This window comes from Helianthus annuus, chromosome 12 (genome assembly GCF_002127325.2).
Source record: "Helianthus annuus cultivar XRQ/B chromosome 12, HanXRQr2.0-SUNRISE, whole genome shotgun sequence".
In the NCBI taxonomy this organism is placed as follows: Eukaryota; Viridiplantae; Streptophyta; class Magnoliopsida; order Asterales; family Asteraceae; genus Helianthus; species Helianthus annuus.
The window spans coordinates 44,850,862-44,872,548 of record NC_035444.2 but is presented as its reverse complement, the minus strand read 5'-3'; the positions used below and the strand labels follow the sequence as shown (position 1 = coordinate 44,872,548).

Genomic DNA, 21,687 nt, shown 5'->3' with positions numbered 1-21,687 from the left:
TATAACCAGTGATTCGTTAGCGAAACACTTCTTCAGATTACAGATGTGGAACACATTATGAATAGCGCTAAGTTCTTCAGGCAAGTTTAACTTGTAAGCAACTGACCTGATACGTTCGACAATCTCGAAAGGTCCTATGTATCTCGGGCTCAGCTTGCCTTTCTTACCAAATCACATCACCCCCTTCCAGGGTGATACTTTAAGCAAGACTTTATCACCTACATCGAAGTGAAAATCTTTGCGCTTAGGATCCGCATAACTTTTCTGCCTATCCCTGGCAGCTTTCAAACGATCGCGAATCTGCACGATCTTGTCCGTCGTCTCAAAAACGATCTCTGGTCCTGACAATTGGACATCTCCGACTTCTGCCCAACAGATGGGCGATCTACACTTCCTACCGTATAGGGCCTCAAAAGGCGCAGCTTTTATGCTGGAATGGTAGCTATTGTTGTAGGAGAATTCAATTAGTGGTAGGTTCTTATCCCAACTACCACCCAAGTCGATCGCACATGCACGAAGCATGTCTTCCAAAGTTTGAATAGTACACTCACTCTGACCATCAGTCTGAGGATGATAAGCCGTACTAAAATTCAAACGAGTGCCCAATGATTGTTGGAAACTCTTCCAAAAATGTGACGTATACCTAGTATCTCTATCAGAGATAATAGTTACGGGTATACCATGCAACGCTACAATCTTATCGACGTATAATTGAGCTAACATATCGGAGCTATACGTCTCCTTGATGGGTAGAAAATGAGCTGACTTAGTCAGTCTATCTACTATGACCCATATGGTATCATTTCCTTTTCTCGTCTTCGGTAACTTGGTGATGAAATCCATTGTCACCATTTCCCATTTCCATATGGGAATTTCAGGTTGTTGAAGCAAACCTGACGGCTTCTGATGCTCAGCTTTGACTTGCGCACAAGTCAAACATTTTGCTACATGCTCAGCTACTGACTTTTTCAAACCAATCCACCAGTAGTTTGACTTCAGCTGGTACATTTTATCAGCTCCAGGATGAACGGAATATTTGGAGCTGTGGGCTTCCTGGAGGATAACATCGCGAAGTCCTCCATAAATTGGAACCCATATTCGTCCATTCAGTCTTAGCATTCCATCCTTGTCGTAGGATAACTGCTCCTCAGTTACTCCTAACTTCTCTTCAGGATAGTTAGCTTCCAGCACAGCTTCCTTCTGTGCAGCTAACACTTTTTCGTTCAAATTATTCCTTATTTCAATGCGCTTGGCATTGATTCTGATTGGTTTCACCCTTTCTTTCCTGCTTAAGGCGTCGACAACTACATTTGCCTTGCCTGGATGGTATCTTATCTCACAGTCGTAATCATTTAAAGTTTCCATCCATCGCCTTTGCCGCATGTTCAATTCCTTCTGATTGAACAAATGTTGAAGACTCTTGTGATCCGAATAAATTATACACTTGGTTCCGTACAAGTAATGTCTCCATAGTTTCAAAGCAAATACAACTGCACCCAATTCCAAATCGTGGGTGGTGTAGTTCTTCTCGTGCACCTTCAGCTGTCGAGAAGCGTAGGCAATGACTTTACCTCTTTGCATGAGTACACAACCCATACCAGTGTGTGATGCATCGCAATACACCACAAATTCTTCCATTCCATCGGGCAATGTTAACACTGGTGCATTGCTCAATTTCTTTTTTAGGATGTCAAAGGATTCCTGCTGCTTAGGGCCCCAATCAAACTTAATCTTCTTACGAGTCAACGAAGTTAGGGGCGCAGCAATCCTTGAAAAATTCTCGATGAATCGCCTATAGTATCCTGCCAATCCAAGGAAACTGCGAATCTCTGTAGGCGTCTTCGGCTCCTGCCAATTCATGACTGCTTCTACTTTAGCGGGATCTACTTGGATACCACGCTCGCTTACCACATGTCCAAGAAATTGGACTTCTCGAAGCCAAAATTCACACTTCGAAAATTTGGCATAAAGTTTCTCCTGATGCAGAAGTTTGAGAATACAACGAAGATGTTTCTCATGGTCAGCTTGGTTCTTCGAGTAGATAAGGATGTCGTCAATAAAGACGATAACGAATTTATCTAGATAAGGTTTGCAGACGCGATTCATGAGATCCATGAATGCGGCTGGTGCGTTAGTGAGCCAAAAAGGCATCACTATGAACTCGTAATGTCCATAACGAGTCCTAAACGTTGTCTTGTGTACATCTTCATCCTTGACCTTCAATTGATGATAACCTGACCTCAGGTCGATCTTTGAGAAGTAGCTTGCTCCTTGCAACTGATCGAACAGATCGTCGATCCTGGGTAATGGATACCTATTCTTGATAGTGACTTTGTTAAGCTCACGGTAATCGATGCACAGACGCATCGATCCATCCTTCTTTTTAACGAACAAGATTGGCGCTCCCCAAGGAGACGAGCTAGGCCTAATAAAACCTTTAGCTAACAGGTCATCCAACTGCGTCCTCAACTCCTTCATCTCTGTTGGTGCCAACCTATATGGTGCTCTCGCTACTGGCGCTGCACCCGGAATGATGTCTATTCGAAACTCCACTTGCCTATCCGGTGGCAAACCAGGTAGTTCTTCAGGGAATACTTCAGGATATTCTGAGATAACAGGGATGTCTTCGATCTTCGGCTTTGGCTCATCAATAGTAACTTGTGCCATATAAATGACACAACCCTTCTGCAGACATCTGGATGCCTTGAGCATGGACACTTGCTCCGGCAATCCGTGTTGGGTATCTCCTTGGATAGTGAGTGACTCACCAGACGGAGTCTTAACTACCACTTGCTTTCTGTTGCACACAATCTGGGCCTGGTTATGCGATAACCAATCCATGCCTATCACTATATCGAATCCGGCTAGCTTAAAGGGAAGCAAGGATAACGGGAAGGAATGATTCCTAATGGATATAACACATCCATCTAGAACAGTCGAGGCGGTTTCTATGGTTCCATTGGCTAATTCCACCTCATACTTCACACTTAAGGTTTTAACAGGTAAGTTTAGCAATTTACAGAACTTATCATCTACAAATGACTTATCAGCTCCTGAATCAAATAGGACTCTAGCAAAAACATCATTTACAAGAAAAGTACCTGTAATGACGTTGTCGTCCTGAATTGCTTCCTTGGCGTCCATTCTGAAGACTCTCGCATTGGTCTTCTTTCCCTCATCGGCTTTCTTTGCATTCTTTGGGCAATTTGGCCGGATGTGCCCTTTTTCATTGCAACCAAAACAAGTTGCATCCTTAAGCCTCTTGCAATCTAATGCCTTATGATCTGTGGACTTGCAGATTCCACATCGTTTTTCGTGAGACTGGGATTTTGCTTCTAAGCGACATTTCCAAAAATGGTGTCTCTTGCAGGTCTTGCATCTGGGTTTCTCACCCGACTGATGATCTCCCTTCTTGAATCCCGACCCTTTTCTGTGGTCGTTGTTCCCTCGGTGTCGCTTCTCCAATCTTCGTGAGGTGTCGTCCTCACGTTTCCTTTTGTTTTCCTCCGAGCTCTTAAGGGCTCTCAATCTGACTACATCTTGAGTGAGGGAGAGGGATAGATCAGCTACTAATCTGAACGTCGTAGGCCTTGATGCCTTAACGCTCGCCTTGATCTCTGGTGCCAGACCCCCAATAAAACGGGCGATCCTTCGCGGCTCCGGGGTCACCAAATACGGCACTAATCAAGATAAAGTGTTGAAGGTAGTGAGATATGCCTGACAGTCGAGGTTCTTCATTACCAGGGATACGAAATCCGATTCGATCCTTTCGACTTCGTGTTGCGGACAGAAATTTTCCTTGATCAGGGCCACAAACTATTCCCATGACATATTGTAGAGGGTGGCCTTACCGGCAGCTTGTAGGAGTGATTTCCACCATGCTAGCGCATCTCCTTTAAATGACTGGGACACGTACTTCACTACGTCCCTATCAGCACACCCGCTGATATCAACGACCGTATCCATCTCATCTAACCACGTCATGCAGTCTACTGCTCCTTTCTCCCCAGTAAAATCCCTGGGTTTGCATGAAACGAAATACTTGTACGTACAGGACTTGCTGTGCGTATCATGCTTCTGCTTGATTTCCCGCTTTGGGACACTGCTGTGGTTGGAGGAGTGATTATCCTCATCATCCTTTTTCGGTTCACTTTTCTTAGAAGGCGGCTTACTATGAGCCTCCGAATGAGTCTTGGGCTTGACATGCGATGCGGTTCGGGTCCTGCTTCGAGTCCCGCTCGATTCTCTGAATTGCCTATCCATAGCTTTGGCAACAGCATTTTCTACCAGTGCTTGCAGTTCCGCACCAGTTACGTGAATTTTCGCGTTATCTGGCTGTTCTTCTGAATGACTGTTTGTTTCTTCCGATTTTTCCATGTAGCTTTAAGCTACATAAAAGTAAGGACAAGGTCTATTTAGAAACCTAACAGTATTATCGTTCTTGACGATTTATTAACCATGGTATTAATAACCATATTAGTTAATTTATTTAATTTCATTCAGCACTTTTATTAGCAATTATATCATAAAATGAAATATACATATTGGCACAATAGGCCTAGTCACTTCGGACAACTTCTAAATTTTAAATTTAGATTTTTTTTTATAGGATCAAAATTTGTATAATTAAACAAATAATCCTTTGCTTGGCAGGGAGTCATAAACCACAACTGCCTTTATGACATAGTCATAACCCGTAGGCATCAAGTCATTATCAGACTTGTATACAGATATAATCTGTAGATAATTTATAAAAAGAGTGGCTTGTGTGATTTTTTACAGATCACGCTTAGCCAAGAATGTTAACATGTTTACAGATGTTAACAGGGAATCGAATCTTTTTAACCAGGTTTTACCATATTGGCCAGGTCTTTTAATAAGACATTTAAGCTAGGTTTTACCTTTAAGATCCTTGCTAAAATGGTAAATCAAAATAACAATTGGTATTTTTCATTTAATTGTATATTATGTTCATGCACATAGGTAAATGAAAAACTTAAATTAACCATTTTAAATAAAGTAGACTAGTACATCTTTGCCCTAAACGGGACTTTTGCTCAAATACCATGCCCACGCAGGGGCTAAACCAAATAACAAACAACAACAAACAAAACAAACCCACACAGGGGTTAAACAGAAATAACATACCCACGCAGGGGTAGAATAAGAGAAATATACCCACGCAGGGGTAGAATACAGGAATAAATGTCCTCGCAGGGACATGAGTACAGAAGATAAATGTCCTCGTAGGGACATGAGTGAATAAGCTAACTCACAAAGGATTTAATAATCCCTCTTGCCTTTCCCCTTGATCAAATCAACCATCTTCTTAAACATTCTGCGGTTATGTCGGCGGTCTTGTCGCATTTCCTGTCGCAATTCCCGTCGCACGTCGTGTATCCCTTGCAGGATTTTTTGGACTTGCGATGGCGACATCATTGGCGCCGGCGGCGGTGGCTGATACTGCGGTGGCTGTGGAGGCTGCGGCTGCTGGTATCCATGCGGTGGGAATCCAAAAGTAGACTGTCCCGTAGCCCAAGTGCCTCCAAAAGCACTCTCCTGATTGAGAGGGTTGTAGCCCGAAGCTATCCAGTAAGGATCCCCTGTATAGTCATAACCTGGGGGAAAAGTCGGCTCGAAAGGATTGAACTGTGCTGCGCTAGCATAAGCCGGGATTGGCTCTCCAAAGTTCTGCGGCGGCAGTGGCGCAATAGGCGCAGAAGTAACTCCTGAGACGGCATGCGGAGATTCTCCCATCTCTGACTCCTCATGAAGCGGCGAGTAGCGGCTGCTACCTGAATGTGGAGGGGTGCTAATGTGAATCCCTCCTCGCGTAGACATACGCGCATTCCTCCTTCGCCTCTGAGGCGGGGGAGGCATAACTGGAGGTGGTGGCGGCGACGGGGTGACCACGTCGCGCCAGAAACCCTCAGATGGGTCATGCTGCTGAGGCTGCTGCTGAAGCTGCTGCTGCTGGGAGTGGTGCTGAGAGTGCACGGGAGAGCTGTGGTAGGACTGGTGCATGGGAGAGTTATGGTAGCTAGGGGTATAAACCCAGTCGTGCTGCTTAAACCTCTCCTCATAGCTGTCAACACCATTATAAGGTGATCCCCTGAATGGTGACCCATCAGATATCTCAATGGGGTGGTTCGGCGTGCCGGACGGTGGCATGGAGGGATCGGTGTCCTCATCGACCTCCATCTCATTGCCACCCGAGAAGTGGTCTTCAGGTCCTAGTGGGTTATGACCCACTGGTTCATCCAAGAAGGCATCAGGGTTGTACAGGCCCTGATAAACGGGTGCTGGGTAGTTGTGAGGTGACTGGTGTAAAGGAATGTAGGATCCGGGGGAGTTGTGGGGCCCATTTTCAGAGTGGGGCCCATTTTCAGAGTGGGGCCCAAAAGAGTGGGGTAGGGATGGTGAGGTACTCAGTGATACCGAGTGCCTGGCTGGTTCAGCGAATGATCTCCAAAGATCGCGGGCAGCATTGTTTTGGTGTCCTGATGGGGTTGGCCTATGTGAAGGCCCTGCTTCATGATCATGGGATGTGGCGAATCCTTCTCGTCCCCTTCCTCGAACTCGTGGCGACATTTTGAACCTGTCAAAAATCAAACAAGTTGCACAACAAAATATATATGAGACAAAGTTAGAAAATAAAATAAACGAAATTTTGAACATTTCCTAAGTTCTTTGTCTAGACTCGAAAATCGAGGAATGTGCAATTGTGTAACTGAGATTAAACACAAAAGACTAGTGTTTAATTCACTCAGCGTTGGCTCTGATACCAACCTGTCACACCCCGATCTCCACGTGTCACCGGTGGGCCCGGCGTGGGGTATCGTGACGTAGTTGGCATCGTCATAGACAAACAACACAATATAATAATGCACAGCGGAAGCAGAAATAGATTCATTTCAACTTTAAATAAAATGTAATAATATATATATCACAAGTAGTTGAAACGGATCCACAGGCGGATCAAATAAAATAAGATAATTTGTTCAACAGTTATTGTCGTCCGAGCTTGCGAGACTATTGTGGACGCTCTTAGGAAACAGCCAGCCTAGTTCGTATAGTACCTGCACTTAACCTTTTGGGAAAATACGTCAGTTTACACTGGTAAATACAAATTAACTGACTCATTTTGAAAATGATTGAAAATTGATTTAAATGCACATGGCATAAATATTTTTATTAACTTAGGATAATTATGCAATATAAACTTGTGAACGAATTACATGCTACTCGTACGTTTGGTAGCCCGGGATCTTGTCCGGGTTAAAGATTAAATGACACACCACATTAAAGAGTTATACACGACGGGTGTACGCCTACACCCCGTGCTCTGGTCGTGGCCATCTCGTAAGATAATGCCAAGGATATCCGGGACACGGTCAATAACCCCCCAAATGCTTAAAGTAAAACAAGACTGTTTAAACGAGCCGGACAAACTATTCCAATTGCATACCCAAGGGTGCAAGATTTGAACGCTCGATCAAGCGGTATTCTATATACCATACCCCAAGCCCGTATAGGGAAAATAAGTCAAAATGTATTTACCTGAGTAAGTATGAATCACAATTGGTAAGTGTAGATAGCTTTTACTGGGCCTCCTAATCTGGAACAAAGGTTTATAATAACCTATTAGATTCCTAACGGGTCTTTTATTTAAGCCTAAGCTTTGACCGGTTAGTTTTAAGGACGATACGGTACAAGCGCACGATTTAGCGAAAGACCGGATAGAATGTGATTTAGACCCGACAAGTTTGAATACTTGTTTAATATGGGTATACTAAATGCATTCTGGATTTTGAGATAAAAATGATAACGTTTGACCCGTTTCGGTTAATTTATGCAAACTAGTTACATAAACCGAACCGAACGCTAAAAGGGCGTTACGGGTAGGCAAAAGAGTCATATGCAAGTTCCCCGAGATAATATGCTTTAAATATGATATAATATCAGCAAGTTATGTTCTATTTTGCCCCGAATTACTTTAAACTCAATTTATGCCTTGGAAGGGCATTTTGGTCATTTAAAAGATTATAAAAGAGTTAAATTGGAAATCTGAGTTACAGGTCTGATTTATACAGTAAATATACTTAATTTGACATATTATAACAGTAGGGTATGACCCATAAACAAAACTTATCATTTAAAATCAAACTATGCACCGTAGGGGTAATTTAGTAATTTCACAAGGGCTAAAAATGTCAAAACTGGAAATCTGAGTTCAAAAACTTATACTTACTGTTATTATATGAAAATATGCTAAATACATCAGTAGGTATGAGTCTTATATGTTTAATATGAGTATAATGCTTACTATGCGCTAAAAATGCTTAAAATGCGATTTAGAGCCGTTTCCGGGTTTTCAAAAGAAAGCTGAGATTTTTATATTTCCAGAATGCTCAAAATAATTTATTTAACAAATAAGATCAGTAGAAAAAGGTTTGGGGTCAAAAGGATGTATAAAACTCATTTTATGGCTTAAGCGGTCAAAACCGGCATTAACCGAATTAACTTAGCGATCTAAGAAACGATCAGCCAAAAATTAAATAAAAATCTTCAAAAATCCCAAAATATTGTATAACATCAGTGGGTAAAAAGTTTTATATCAAAACGTGGCCTGAAATAGGTTATACGCTAAATGCGCCGTTTATTTAACATAAAGATATAGTTTTACGCTATCGGCCATAACTCAAAATCTGGACCACCAACTGATCTCAAATTTTCGGTGCAAGTTTATAAATTAGAAATAAAGATTTCTACTCTTTCACTTTTCCAAAAATCACGTTTTATATCAAAAAGGGCAAAATAGTCAACTTTTAAGCATAATCGGAAACATGCATATAATTCGGTTAAGCATAGACTCAAGTTGCAAAAATTCCAGAGAGTTAAACTAAAATAAAAATGGCTCAAAATAAACTCTAATACAGATCTCAAACATGCATGCATGGATCCGAATCGAGAGTCAACGAAAAAGTCGTTTTTTAGGACTTTCGGTTCCGATCCGAGTTTATACTAAAGATTGTCGAGCTAATCATGATAAAACACATTCTTATATTCATTATAATTTATTTTTGATGATCAAACTGATTGCATGTCATCTACATTACCATTTATGCTATATTCCGCAAAAAACGATTTCTGTTGACTTTTTAAGAACATCTTTGACTCGACAAATAGCATGCTTAGAGTGGGAATCAGAGAATACCCTTTTGAGGGTTTGTTTCCCACATAAATACCAACTTATAAGTGGTTTCAATTTGAGAAATGACAGAGCCAAACTCGTTTAATCGAAAAGTCAAACTATATGAACAACGGTTTGACTTTTAACTAATAATCTATGCTAGCACGGAATAGAGGATGATATGAATGCTTACAAAGGTCCTAATGAAGCCTAGATAGCACTTGGAGGCTGCCTTGACGATCAGATTGCTCCTGGAAATGCCTTGAGAGTTCTTGCAAGTTGTATGTTCTTGTTTCTCTAACTCAAGTGCCCAAAATGTGAGCTTTTGGTCTGATTTATGGACGTTGCAGGAGTTGTAGGAAGCTCACAGGTGTCCAAGGCATGCATGCTCATCTATTGGTGAGTTTTAGAGGTGCCCACAGCTGTTACACACTAAAAATTCGGACTTACAAAGCTACTGTTCGTGAATTTGGTACTGGGCAAGTCATACGGACCGTAAGGTCCTTGCTATACGGTCCGCAAGGACCTGATCAGAATAAGCAAACTTTCATCCATTGGCAGATTTGGCCCCTGTCCTTCGTACGCGAAGTTTTGCCGCTTATCTTGACTCGTAAACCCCCAAACTTGGTTTTTAAGAACTTTGGGACATTTACCAACATGGTAAAGTCCTCGGTTAACTTTGCGCTCACCCGAAAAGTCATGAAATTCGACGTTGACGCTTTTAACCCCTCAAGTACGGTTTTGGCCATAACTTTCTCATACGATAACGAAACTTCATGAAATTTTTACCACACATTCTAGTGAGTATATTTTAGCATTACAAAGCTTCGGGTCTGCCAAAAGTTCACTCAGAGGTATAAATTCAACATGTTGACACTTTTGGCCCCTGTAGTTTGTAATTCCTCACTTTCGTGCAATTTCCGCTTCGTATGATCCATGATCCATCCGTTTAAGGTTATAAACATTGTGTAGGGTTATCATAGAGTCTATTTATCCATTGTTGACACTTTGGACCCTTACGTTCCATAGTTTTCACCGTTTGTCAACTTTAGTCCCTCCAAAGTTTGTTTTCGCATATGCAAAGTCTATGACACGTGTCAATACATTATTGGACGTAAATTTTCGAGGTGTTACAGCACCCCTGAAAAAGCTCTCACTAAGGGACATGCTGTACTGATCCTCGAAAAGATCATCCCTCAAAGCAGAGTTCACAAACCTATGGGGGGGAGGAACGGCATGAGTAAGAAAGTCCCTAGCAGCCTCAGGAGTCCCTATCACCGAAGAATGAGAAACTTTCCACTTGGGAACATATGTGAGAGGGATAGCATCAGCAAACAGAGGAGCTAGAGGGGATCGATGAGCGGGACCTTCAAGAAGAGTGGGTTTACTGGTCCCAGTAGCATGAGAAGGTGAAAGCTCAAAAGCTGGAGAAAAACGGGCTATGCCCACCTCGGAAGTTTTATCCCAAACACGGGAAGATGAGGGACCAGTGGTGATCTCTATGGGATCACGAGAACTCCCCTACACAAAGAGAAGCATCGGAAACAAAACAAAGATGAGACAGAGTAAACAAGGAGAAGAAAAGACTCACCAGCAAAGGTGCACTCACAAGGCTTGAAGACCTCAGGTGTTTGGACAGAGAACCCTTGACCCCAACAAGGGGACGTTCAGAAGCAGCCTTCGAAGAAAGGGGAGCTTCTGACCACTGGCGCTCCGGAGCCTCTGCCGGATGTTGCGGGGAACAGGGGCTGGCTGGGGACTGGCAGCTTTCCTCTTGCGAACTAAACGAATTTCCAGATCTTCATTATCACTCCTATGAGAATGATTAACAGGAGCAGGGACAGGGGAACTCTCCTCCCCATCAGAGGAAGTATCCTCGCCCCCCTCTACAGCGACAGAGTCCCCCACCTGGGCAGACCCTCCGGTAACTTGCACTACCCCACTCCGGTTCAGGCCCGGAATGGCTTCACCATCAACCACAAACTTCACATCCTTAGAATCTCCCTGGAGCAACCTCCACAAAGTCACCTCTGTGAAAGAAAGGCACTAAAGATGACTACACAGATACCAAGAAACTAAATAAATGAAATACAGCTCAAAGGCAAAAAGATACCTTTCTTACCAAAGAAAGCCCTGGGATGAACAGAATAGGAAGGGCTCAACCCTCCCATGGCCAAAATACCCTCAGAAAAAGTGAAAGCCCGGGTAGGGTTCTCGTACATGCGTTTCCATTGAACAGTCTCGTTAGCCGACAGGGCAGGAACAACATCTTCAATGGGGGTATCGACATCCCTAGGTAAAGGGGATGCTGACATCATGACGGCAGAGACAAAAATGAACCTACTTTTCCAATCCTTCGGGTAAGTGGAAGTTGGCATAAAGGCATAACAGGGTTTTGACACATTATTCTGTCTCTTGGCAAAGGTAAACCAATATCCGTCGGAGATCAGTTTGTAAAACATGCAGAATAAGGGTATGGAAGGTTCACCGGAAATAGCCGCACAGGACAACTCGAAGTGCACCACCCTCATCAACCCTAAGGGATGCAACTGAGAAAAGTGAACCCCAAAGTGATGAAGCAGAGCGACCTTAAAAGACGAAAGGGAGTATCGGACCCCACAGGAGGAAAAAGCCAAGGTATAGAGGGGGATTCTGTCCGGTGTAAATATTGTCGGTTCGTTAGGACCCGGCAAAGTGAGGGGAAAACTGCTCAGGGATGTTGTACGTCTTAACAAAAGACTCCAAGTCCTTTGCCGTCAAGACAGACTTGATTACAGAACGGCCGGAGAGACTCATGATCGGAGAAAAAATGATGATCGGAGGAACCGTGACGGAAAAGAGAAGGAACCAGAAGATTTAGATAGGAAATTTGAAAAGGCATGGGGTATTTAAAGAGAATAACTGACACACAGGAAACCGTCATGTCATCAGTCCCTTCAAAATTAAAAAAAATGCACGTGTCTCTAGGGGATTAACTCCCGCTATAGGCGTCCGGCGAAATGATGGCTAGTTGGAATGGTTCATTATAACTGATCAGGAGGAGTGGGCCCACACACGAAGCCCAAAGATAAGAAAAGGAAAGCCTCCCTTTGAAATAGCTATGATTCAGCCCCGGATCATGAGCCTTGGGTCTCGAAACCAGGGACTAAAGATGACTTGACGACGGGTCAATGGGAAAGCCCATTTTACCCGCTTTGGGCTACCCTTATGCAGGCCCAATTATGAACAAGCCCGTAAATACAAAGCTACCTTGCCCATTAAGGTTCCCTTCCTTTGTAATAAGCGGGAAAATCATGATCAGAAGAGGCAGGTCTCATTTAATTTAATGCCTGATAAGAAGAGAATCTTGGCTGGCAATTGTACTTCTCCGGCTGGAACATTAAATACGGTTATCATCTTACCGTTAGGGGTCAGACACGTGTAGGTACCCCTCGAAAGGTTGCAGAATCCGTTGGATGGTCTGGATGAAATATCTTGCATATGGGATAAGGGCTAGGCATTATATAAGAAGCATAAAAGGTATCATCTTGCATCCATCTCATTTACTGCACTCTCACTAACTATCCTCATATTAACTTCCGACTAATATTCCCATACATTTATCACACATATCATATTTATTAGATTCACACCTTAGAGGAAGCATCTCGGTGATCATACTCATCGGGATAAACTCCTCAGCTCTTCTGCTCTTCTGGCAAGTTTACATATTCTCACGCCGGAGCTTTGTCACGGATCCCCCCCCCGGGTCCTCCGTGGCGAGGCTAACGGTTTGTTCTTTTGCAGTAACGAAGGTGAAGGCCTCTTGACGTCAGCGAAGATCCATTTAACGTCATCCGGGATTTGGGTATTCGACAGGCGTGATTAGGCGTTATTTTCCAAAAAAAAAAAAACCCGAAGCGTGTTTTGAATCACGCCAAAATGGCAAATTGTTGGTCAATCACATGAATCCCTCTTTTTCTTGTCCAATCCCCTTTTTTGGTTAGTTTTTTTTTATTTAATTCTTTACACCCCTTTTTAACATAATACCCACATCCCCACTACACCCATTTTAGAAAAACGCCCAATAATGCCCCTTGCTGACTGGACTGTCACATGACGACAAATGCTCAAGGGTGGGGGCATTATTCACCCTTACCACTACGCGTGGTCTTACATAAAGAATCTTGAAAGTCTCAAAAACTATACATATAGGATATACCACTTATAACGTAATCAAAATTGCTAACAAACTTAAGTGGGCAAATTTTCGGTTAAATATCACCCTCTCCCAAAAGTAAAAATTAGGAAATTGATATCTAGTTTCAAATTCTTATTTTTCAATTTTCCTGACTAGTGCAAAAGATTTTTATATCTTTTCTTTGAACGGCTAATTTCTTTAATCCTCTGTTGTCTGTGGTACTTGACCCAAAACCTTCCCTTTCCCAACCTAAGTGTTTTAAAGGCTTTGCCTTTGCAAGAGATTTTTATATCTAACATTCTATATATTTTTGTATTTAGTTTTCATATAATGTATTTAATTTTATATTTTTATGTAGTTTTTTTTGAAAAAACAAACAAAATATTATTATATTACAAATTAAACATGTAAATTTAAAAAAGTGATTTTACTTCATTTATCACATTAAATATATTTTCAGGCTTACAAATGTGAGACTAATTTGCAAAACATAAGATACATAGCAAAAGTGGTGTATGTTTTTAAGTTTAACACTTCTTGTAGCAGGTGCAACGACGTGTTGTACCATCACATGTTCCTATGTTCCTGAATAAAAAAACATTCCTTTTTTGACAAGACTTGTTATACGTTTTAACATTGAAAAAACTGAACTCATTTTATTTTATTACTATAAATAAGCAACAAATTTAGGCATAAAGAGTTAGGCTAGAAGGTATGATGATGGTCCTCCAAGGGAGGATGATCCGCCACGTAGGCGGCACATCATAGTCCTTCCAAGGATGGTCCATCCCACAAAACTAGAGGGTATGGAGGATGGTCCTAGATGATCCTACCCCACCACTTTTATGTTTTTTATTTTTTTAAATAATAACTAATAAATGATAATAACAACTATTTTTATAATAGTAAAAAGTAGTCCAGTTGGATTTCAAAGTCCATATCCAATTCAGTTTTAACTTTCACCCCTTTCTTTTCTCTCTCATATTATTATTATTATCATCTTATCTCCAAACCCCAATTCAAAAGTCCAATTCAATTACCGGTTCTAGCCCAATCTTCTCTCTCCTCTCTCCCTCTCCCTCATCAAAGAAATCTTTCTAGATCTCAAATTCTCAGTTGCATCTCTGGCTGATTACTTTCTAGATCTTGAATTCTCAGTTGCATCTCCGGCTGATTACAGTTACATACCTCGTACACCTGCTACAGCTGTTGTTAAGGTATCTAGTTAACCTTAATTTCTGTTTCTCTGCTTTTAGTGCATTTTTAGTTGAAGTGTTGAGGTGGTTTGAATCTTGTTGTGAAATGGGAGGATCGTCCCCAATGTCGAGCAGAGGACGCCGTGGACGAGGACGGAGGGGGGCGGCGTGGAGGGCAGTTCGTCGCCGGTCCAGGACGGTGGAGGATGGTCCTCCATACCGTGCAGCCTTATACACCAAGCATTGGTGTATTTCAAAAAAAAAACCTTCCCTTTTGACGTTTCCACCTTTAACCTAAAACTTTTTTATCTTTTTAAATTTAACCTTTACATTTTCTATTTTCAACTTTGTTCCTCCGTACTTTTCACCTTTTGCAAGTTTTTCGTTTTACGTTTCGTTCTAAATTTTGCGAGCTAATACCCCGGAACGTGTGTGTGGGGTTCAACGTTTTTCGTCTAATTTTCTTGTTTAACAGACTCATCGCAACGCGTCTATTTTTTCATGTTTAACAAGTTCGTCGCAACGTGGCGGTCTTAGATTGAAAACGCCAAGCCGTCACCCCCTTGGGCGTGATTCGGCGTTATTTTCCAAAAAAAAAAACCCCAAGCGTGTTTTGAATCACACCAAAATGGCAAATTGTTGGTCAATCACATGAATCCCTCTTTTTCTTGGCCAATCCCCTTTTTTGGTTAGTTTTTTTATTTAATTCTTTACACCCCTTTTAACATAATACCCACATCCCCACTACACCCATTTTAGAAAAACGCCGAATAATGCTCCTTGCTGACTAGATTGTCATATGGCGAAAAACGCCCAGCGGTGGGGGCATCATTCACCCATACCACTACGCATGGTCTTACATTAAGAATCTTGAAAGTCTCAAAACTATACATATAGAATATACCACTCCTACCGTAATCAAATTGCTAACAAACTTAGGTGGCCAAATTTTCGGTTAAATATCACCATCTCCCAAAAGTAGAAATTAGGAAATTGATATCTAGTTTAAAATTCTTAGTTTTCAATTTTCCTGACTAGTTTAAAAGATTTTTATACCTTTTATTGAACGGCTAATTTCTTTAATCCCCAATTGTCTGTGGGATTTGAACCCAAGACCTTCCCTTTTCCAACCTAGGTATTTTAAAGGCTTTGCCTTTGCAAAAGATTTTTATATCTAACATTCTATATATTATTGTATTTAGTTTTCATATAATGTATTTAATTTTATATTTTTATGTAGTTTTTTTTATTAAACAAACAAAACATTATTATATTACAAATTAAACATGTTAACTTAAAAAAGTGATTTTACTTCATTTATCATATTAAATATATTTTCAGGCTTACAAATGTGAGACTAATTTGCAAAACATAAGATGCGTAGCAAAAGTGGTGTATGTTTTCAAGTTTAATACTTCTTGTAGTAGGTGCAACGACGTGTTGCACCATCACATGTTACTGATTAAAAAAAACATTACTTTTTTTACAAGACTTGTTATACGTTTTATCATTGAAAAATTGAACTCATTTTATTTTATTACTATAAATAAGCAACAAATTTAGGCATAAAGAGTTAGTTATACACCATGCATTGGGTGTATTTCAAAAAAAAAAAAAAAAAAAAAAAAAAACTTGATTTTCCATTTTAAACTTAAAAGTTTTCATCTTTTACATTAAAACCCTTTTGATTTTTTCACTTTTAACCTAAAACTTTTTATCTCTTTCAATTTAACCTTTACATTTTTTATTTTCAACTTTGTTCCTCCGTACTTTTCACCTTTTGCAAGTTTTTCGTTTTACGTTTCGTTCTAAATTTTGCGAGTTAACACCCCGGAACGTGTGTGTGGGGTTCAACGTTTTTTCGTCTATTTTTCTCCTTTGACAGACCCATCGCAACACGTCTATTTTTCCATGTTTGACAAGTTCGTCGCAACGTGGTGGTTCTAGATCGAAAACGCCAAGCCCCACCCCCTTGGGCGTGATTCGGCGTTATTTTCCAAAAAAACCCCGAAGCGTGTTTTGAATCACGCCAAAATGGCAAATTGTTGGTCAATCACATGAATCCCTCTTTTTCTTGGCCAATCCCTTTTTTTGTTAGTTTTTTTAATTTAATTCTTTACATCCCTTTTTAACATAGTACCCACATCCCCACTACACCCATTTTAGAAAAAACGCCCATTAATGCTCCTTGCTGACTGGATTGTCACATGGCGAAAAACACACAAGGGTGGGGGCATTATTCACCCTTACCACTACGCATTGTCTTACATTAAGAATCTTGAAAGTCTCAAAAACTATACATATAGGATATACCACTCCTACTATAATCAAAATTGCTAACAAACTTTGGTGGCCAGTCGGTTAAATATCAGCATCTCCCAAAAGTAGAAATTAGGAAATTGATATCTAGTTTCAAATTCTTAGTTTTCAATTTTCCTGACTAGTGTAAAAGATTTTTATATCTTTTTTTGAACAGCTAATTTCTTTAATCCCCTGTTGTCTGTGGGATTTGAACTCAAAACCTTCCCTTTCTCAACCTAGGTATTTTAAAGGCTTTGCCTTTGCAAAAGATTTTTATATCTAACATTCCATCTTTTTTTTCAAATTTAGTTTTCATATAATGTATTTAATTTTATATTTTTTTGTAGTTTTTTGAAAAAATAAACAAAATATTATTATATTACAAATTAAACATGTTAACTTAAAAAAGTGATTTTACTTCATTTATGATATTAAATATATTTTCAGGCTTACAAATGTGAGACTAATTTGCAAAACATAAGATACATAGCAAAAGTGATGTATGTTTTCAAGTTTAACACTTCTTGTAGCACGTGCAACGACGTGTTGCACCATCACATGTTCCTGAATAAAAAAACATTACTTTTTACAAGACTTGTTATACGTTTTATCTGAACTCATTTTATTTTTTTACTATAAATAAGCAACAAATTTAGACGTCAACAGTTGTACACCAAGCATTGGGTGTATTTAAAAAAAATTGATTTTCCATTTTAAGCTTAAAGGTTTTCATATTTTACTTAAAAACCCTTTTTTGATTTTTTCATTTTTAACCTAAAACTTTTTATCTTTTTCAATTTAACCTTTACATTTTCTATTTTCAACGTTGTTCCTCTATACATTTCACCTTTTGCAAGTTTTTCGTTTTACGTTTCGTTCTAAATTTTACGAGTTAACGCCCCGGAACGTGTGTGGGGTTCAACGTTTTTTCGTCTATTTTCCCGTTTGACAGACGTATCGCAACGCATCTATTTTTCCATGTTTGACAAGTTCGTGGCAACGTGGCGGTCCTAGATCGAAAACGCCAAGCCCCCACCCCCTTGGGCGTGATTCGGCGTTATTTTCCAAAAAAACCCCGAAGCGTGTTTTGAATCACGCCAAAATGGCAAATTGTTGGCCAATCACATGAATCCCTCTTTTTCTTGGCCAATCCCCCTTTTTGGTTAGTTTTTTTTTATTTAATTCTTTACACCCCTTTTTAACATAATACCCACATCCCCACTACACCCATTTTAGAACGAGAATAAACTAACTAGGAATAAATAACCTAGTTAGTCATGAGTCTAGTAAAAACAAAGTAACTTGATTAAAACATGTAAAGTTTAACTTGGATTTAGTTGAGGGGGCCAAAGATGTTAAAAATCAAACTAGTTTTAATAAAAAAAGAAAATAAAATAAAATCCAAACACACATTTGAGTGTGTCTGGAACGATCAAGAACGCAGGGGGCGACCAAGTTCACCCTCATACCCTAGTTTCAAGTTTTTGATCAAATTGAAGGCTCTACAGTGTTCCAAATCGAATTCCAAGCATAGATTAGTGATCATCTCAGCGAAGTGATCATAAGGTATGCTAAGTTCCATCATTTTAGTCCCATCTCAGATTCTTGATAAATTGTGAAATCAAAGTTTGAGCTTAATATGTTGATGTTTAGATGAAATTAGGGTTGGAGACATGTTTAGATGTAAAACCCTAGCCAATAATTTGTGAAATTGATGTCCAAATTATGAATATTCATGTTTACCTATCTAAGTGTTAAATAGGTTTTGTGAATAAAAAGGAAACCAAATAAGTAATCAGAAAATTTATGTTAAACGGTTTGCATGAAGCGAATTTGATATTGATATACATGCTAGGAGCAAAGAACTTGCAAAAAGTATAAACACTCGGCTAAATAGTTGAGACATGAACTTGGTAATGGTTATTTAAAAACCATGCTCTTAAAGTGTTTGTTAAAATGCTTAAAAGAAAGCTAACATAGTGAATTTGAGATAAAAACACATGTTTGTACGATATGGCAAATTATGGTGGTTCGGATTTGATAAAAAAATTGGAGCTGGGCAACTGCAGCAGCAAACAAGCAACATTCTGTCAAAAAAGGGGTGTGGCGTCGCGCGACGCCCCGTAGGGTAGCGCGATGCCCCTAAATTCTGAAAATTGTTTAAATTTTTAACACATGTAACTTGTTTCCATACATTATTAAGTTATCAAAAGTAATTGTTAAGTTGGTTTTGAATTCAGGTGAAAGTAGTAATTGTCACACCCTCAAAAATACCACCTAGGGAGTGCCCCCGTTAGGCATGTGACATACCAACAGTGAGCCACTACTTACATTGAACCCATACAATTTCTAAATAAGTTCTCAATCATTAATAAAATTCCATCAACAAGTTTACATGAAAACCGATATGTTCAGCGGAAGCAAATAATAAAATGAAGTTAAACTTTTTCAAAACCCAAGTATAGAATAGGGAATTTAATCACATGAGCCCTTCCAGTCGACCCATGACTACTCCAGCTACTCCAGACAGCAAGTTCCAAATCCAAGACATCTAACGACCTGCGAGCATGTAACAAGTGTATCAGACAAAGCTGGCGAGTCCACAGTTTAAAAAAAAAAACGTTTGTTACCAGTTGATTGTAAAACAGTTCAATAACCAATGCAAGTAATATTGTTAATATCTCAATTCCGAACAAGACGGCTCCTGAAGTACATGACTGCCCTTTCCCACGTACTCATATCCAGTACTGGGACCGACTGGGTCATTAGTTCACATCCGTCCTTCCTAGGAGCGGGGTGAGGGTGCCAAACCTAAGTAGCGCTACCAACTAATACCCGTTACCCTCTAGGTAACAATATAAGGGACTTACAAGAATGATAGGTGAGAATATTAACCAATATACCCGTTTTTTTTACCCGAAAGACTTATCCCTTCCCGAGATACCCACTGACTGTCCCAACCACCGGGACGGATGCTCAAGTAGTGAACTCACCTTCGTTTGCTCGGTAGGATTAGTCACTTGTTTAACAGTTGGTCGACCAAATTCTAATATGATTATTAGCAACTATCAGTTTCGTACACTTAAATTGAAATTTCCTTATACATATTACTCATGCAACACACAAGCATTACTTACACCATCAATCCAGTGGTGTACTAGAAACACATAACATCTGACTAGTCGTAACAATTACTCATGTACATTAGTTATTCATTGTCATTGCATAACTGGTATTCAAGTTGTATACACACTTGCATCACTAATTCATATTTCACATGGGCTCATTAACTATTGCAAACAAATATTGTATGGCCGACATATCACATATAAAATCTCAATACATGAAAACTATTAATGGTAAAAGGTTATTGCTAATGATGGTCACATGCCATCTTGAAATACTAAACCATTGCTGTGACAACCTCATAATACTTTGCACATGATTTGATTCGAGTGAGACTTCAAACACACACTTGACCGCCATTATCCACGTATATAATTGCTGTATCATAGAGTGGCATCACAATTAACATAATAATTATCCTCATTGGAGTTCGAACTTAGACAAATACTTTATATATCTACACATGGGCCGCCATTATAGCATGCCACTATCTACACATGAGCCATCATTTTTGAATGCCATTATCTCCACCCAATGTATACCATAATAATTATTCATTATTCTAAATCAATAATAACCCTTATCAAAGAATTCGTAGAAAAAGCCCCACATAATTCGTTGGGACATACCCTCCACACTCCCCCAATTATCTAACTGTTTTTTTTTCCATATGCACAAGGATGCCTTAGACTGGAAGGTATGGGGGCCGGCTGATGCCCGGCTAGGCCCGGCGCCGGACCCCCACACCGCCCCCCTGGGGCTCGGCCCAGCACAAGCGGCGACCCACAGCCGGGTCCGCCGTGCCTCTCTCCTTCTTCCTTCTCTCACATATACCTATACATATATACATATATATACACAAAGGGGTTCATCCCCCACCCCCCTAGGTCCATCCTCTCCAAGCCACTGCTACGTGGCGCCTACGTGGCGGCTCATCCCCTCCAAGCCCATCCAAACCATACCTTCTAGTCTTATCATCTTAACAAACAGTTACATGCCTTTCGAATTTCAAAGACATCAATAATCAATTATTATATCAAAATCATCCATTGTTACATAATACCGAGTATCAAATAATTATATTGTCATAGCAAGTCCCGGGCATCAATGCACAGATTCGTCTAACACTAATCTATGATTCGTCTAAATCATAGACAAGCACACATAATCAAGAACTACAAATATATATAAGCGAGCAAATGCTGGAATCACTAACCTCGAGATCAAGTATCCTAAAGAGGTGTTGGAGCGATTAATGGAGGGCTTCGAATGGAAATCAAGTGGCTGCCGTCGAGTCTTGAGGGAGGGGATAGAGTAGGGTTGGCTAATCTTGATCCTCACACAATATGTAACATACTAACCCCCCCCTCCCCCCCCCCCCCCCTCATAAGCCTGCTTATAACACACGGTTGGGGGGTTTGATTTGGGCCCAATTTTTGTGTGTTGGCCGAAATGGGAGAGGCCCATTCCAATAAAAAGTATGTATGTGTGCCGAGTAGTTTCGTGGTCCAGCAAAACCCTTCACCCTCTTGTTAACTTTTGGTAGTTTCAAATCTCAATTTATGTAATACTAATGTTTGACGATAATATATAATACAAATAGATTTATATATGTGATATATTTACAATATGAAGTTGCTAAAAGTGATTTACATTTGACATGCTAAAGGATATTGAGTTGAGAAGCCATG

The 21,687-nt window shown here is 40.2% G+C and overlaps 1 long non-coding RNA gene across 1 annotated transcript; it reads right to left on the bottom strand.

The window, feature by feature from the left end:
- Window positions 1-19,216: 19,216 nt before the first annotated feature.
- On the bottom strand, window positions 19,217-21,396 carry LOC110894803. The gene is made up of 2 exons (XR_002566714.2): window positions 21,213-21,396; window positions 19,217-19,429 (listed from the first exon to the last, which is right to left on the bottom strand). It is a non-coding gene; the product is annotated as an uncharacterized LOC110894803 (long non-coding RNA).
- Window positions 21,397-21,687: the final 291 nt, after the last annotated feature.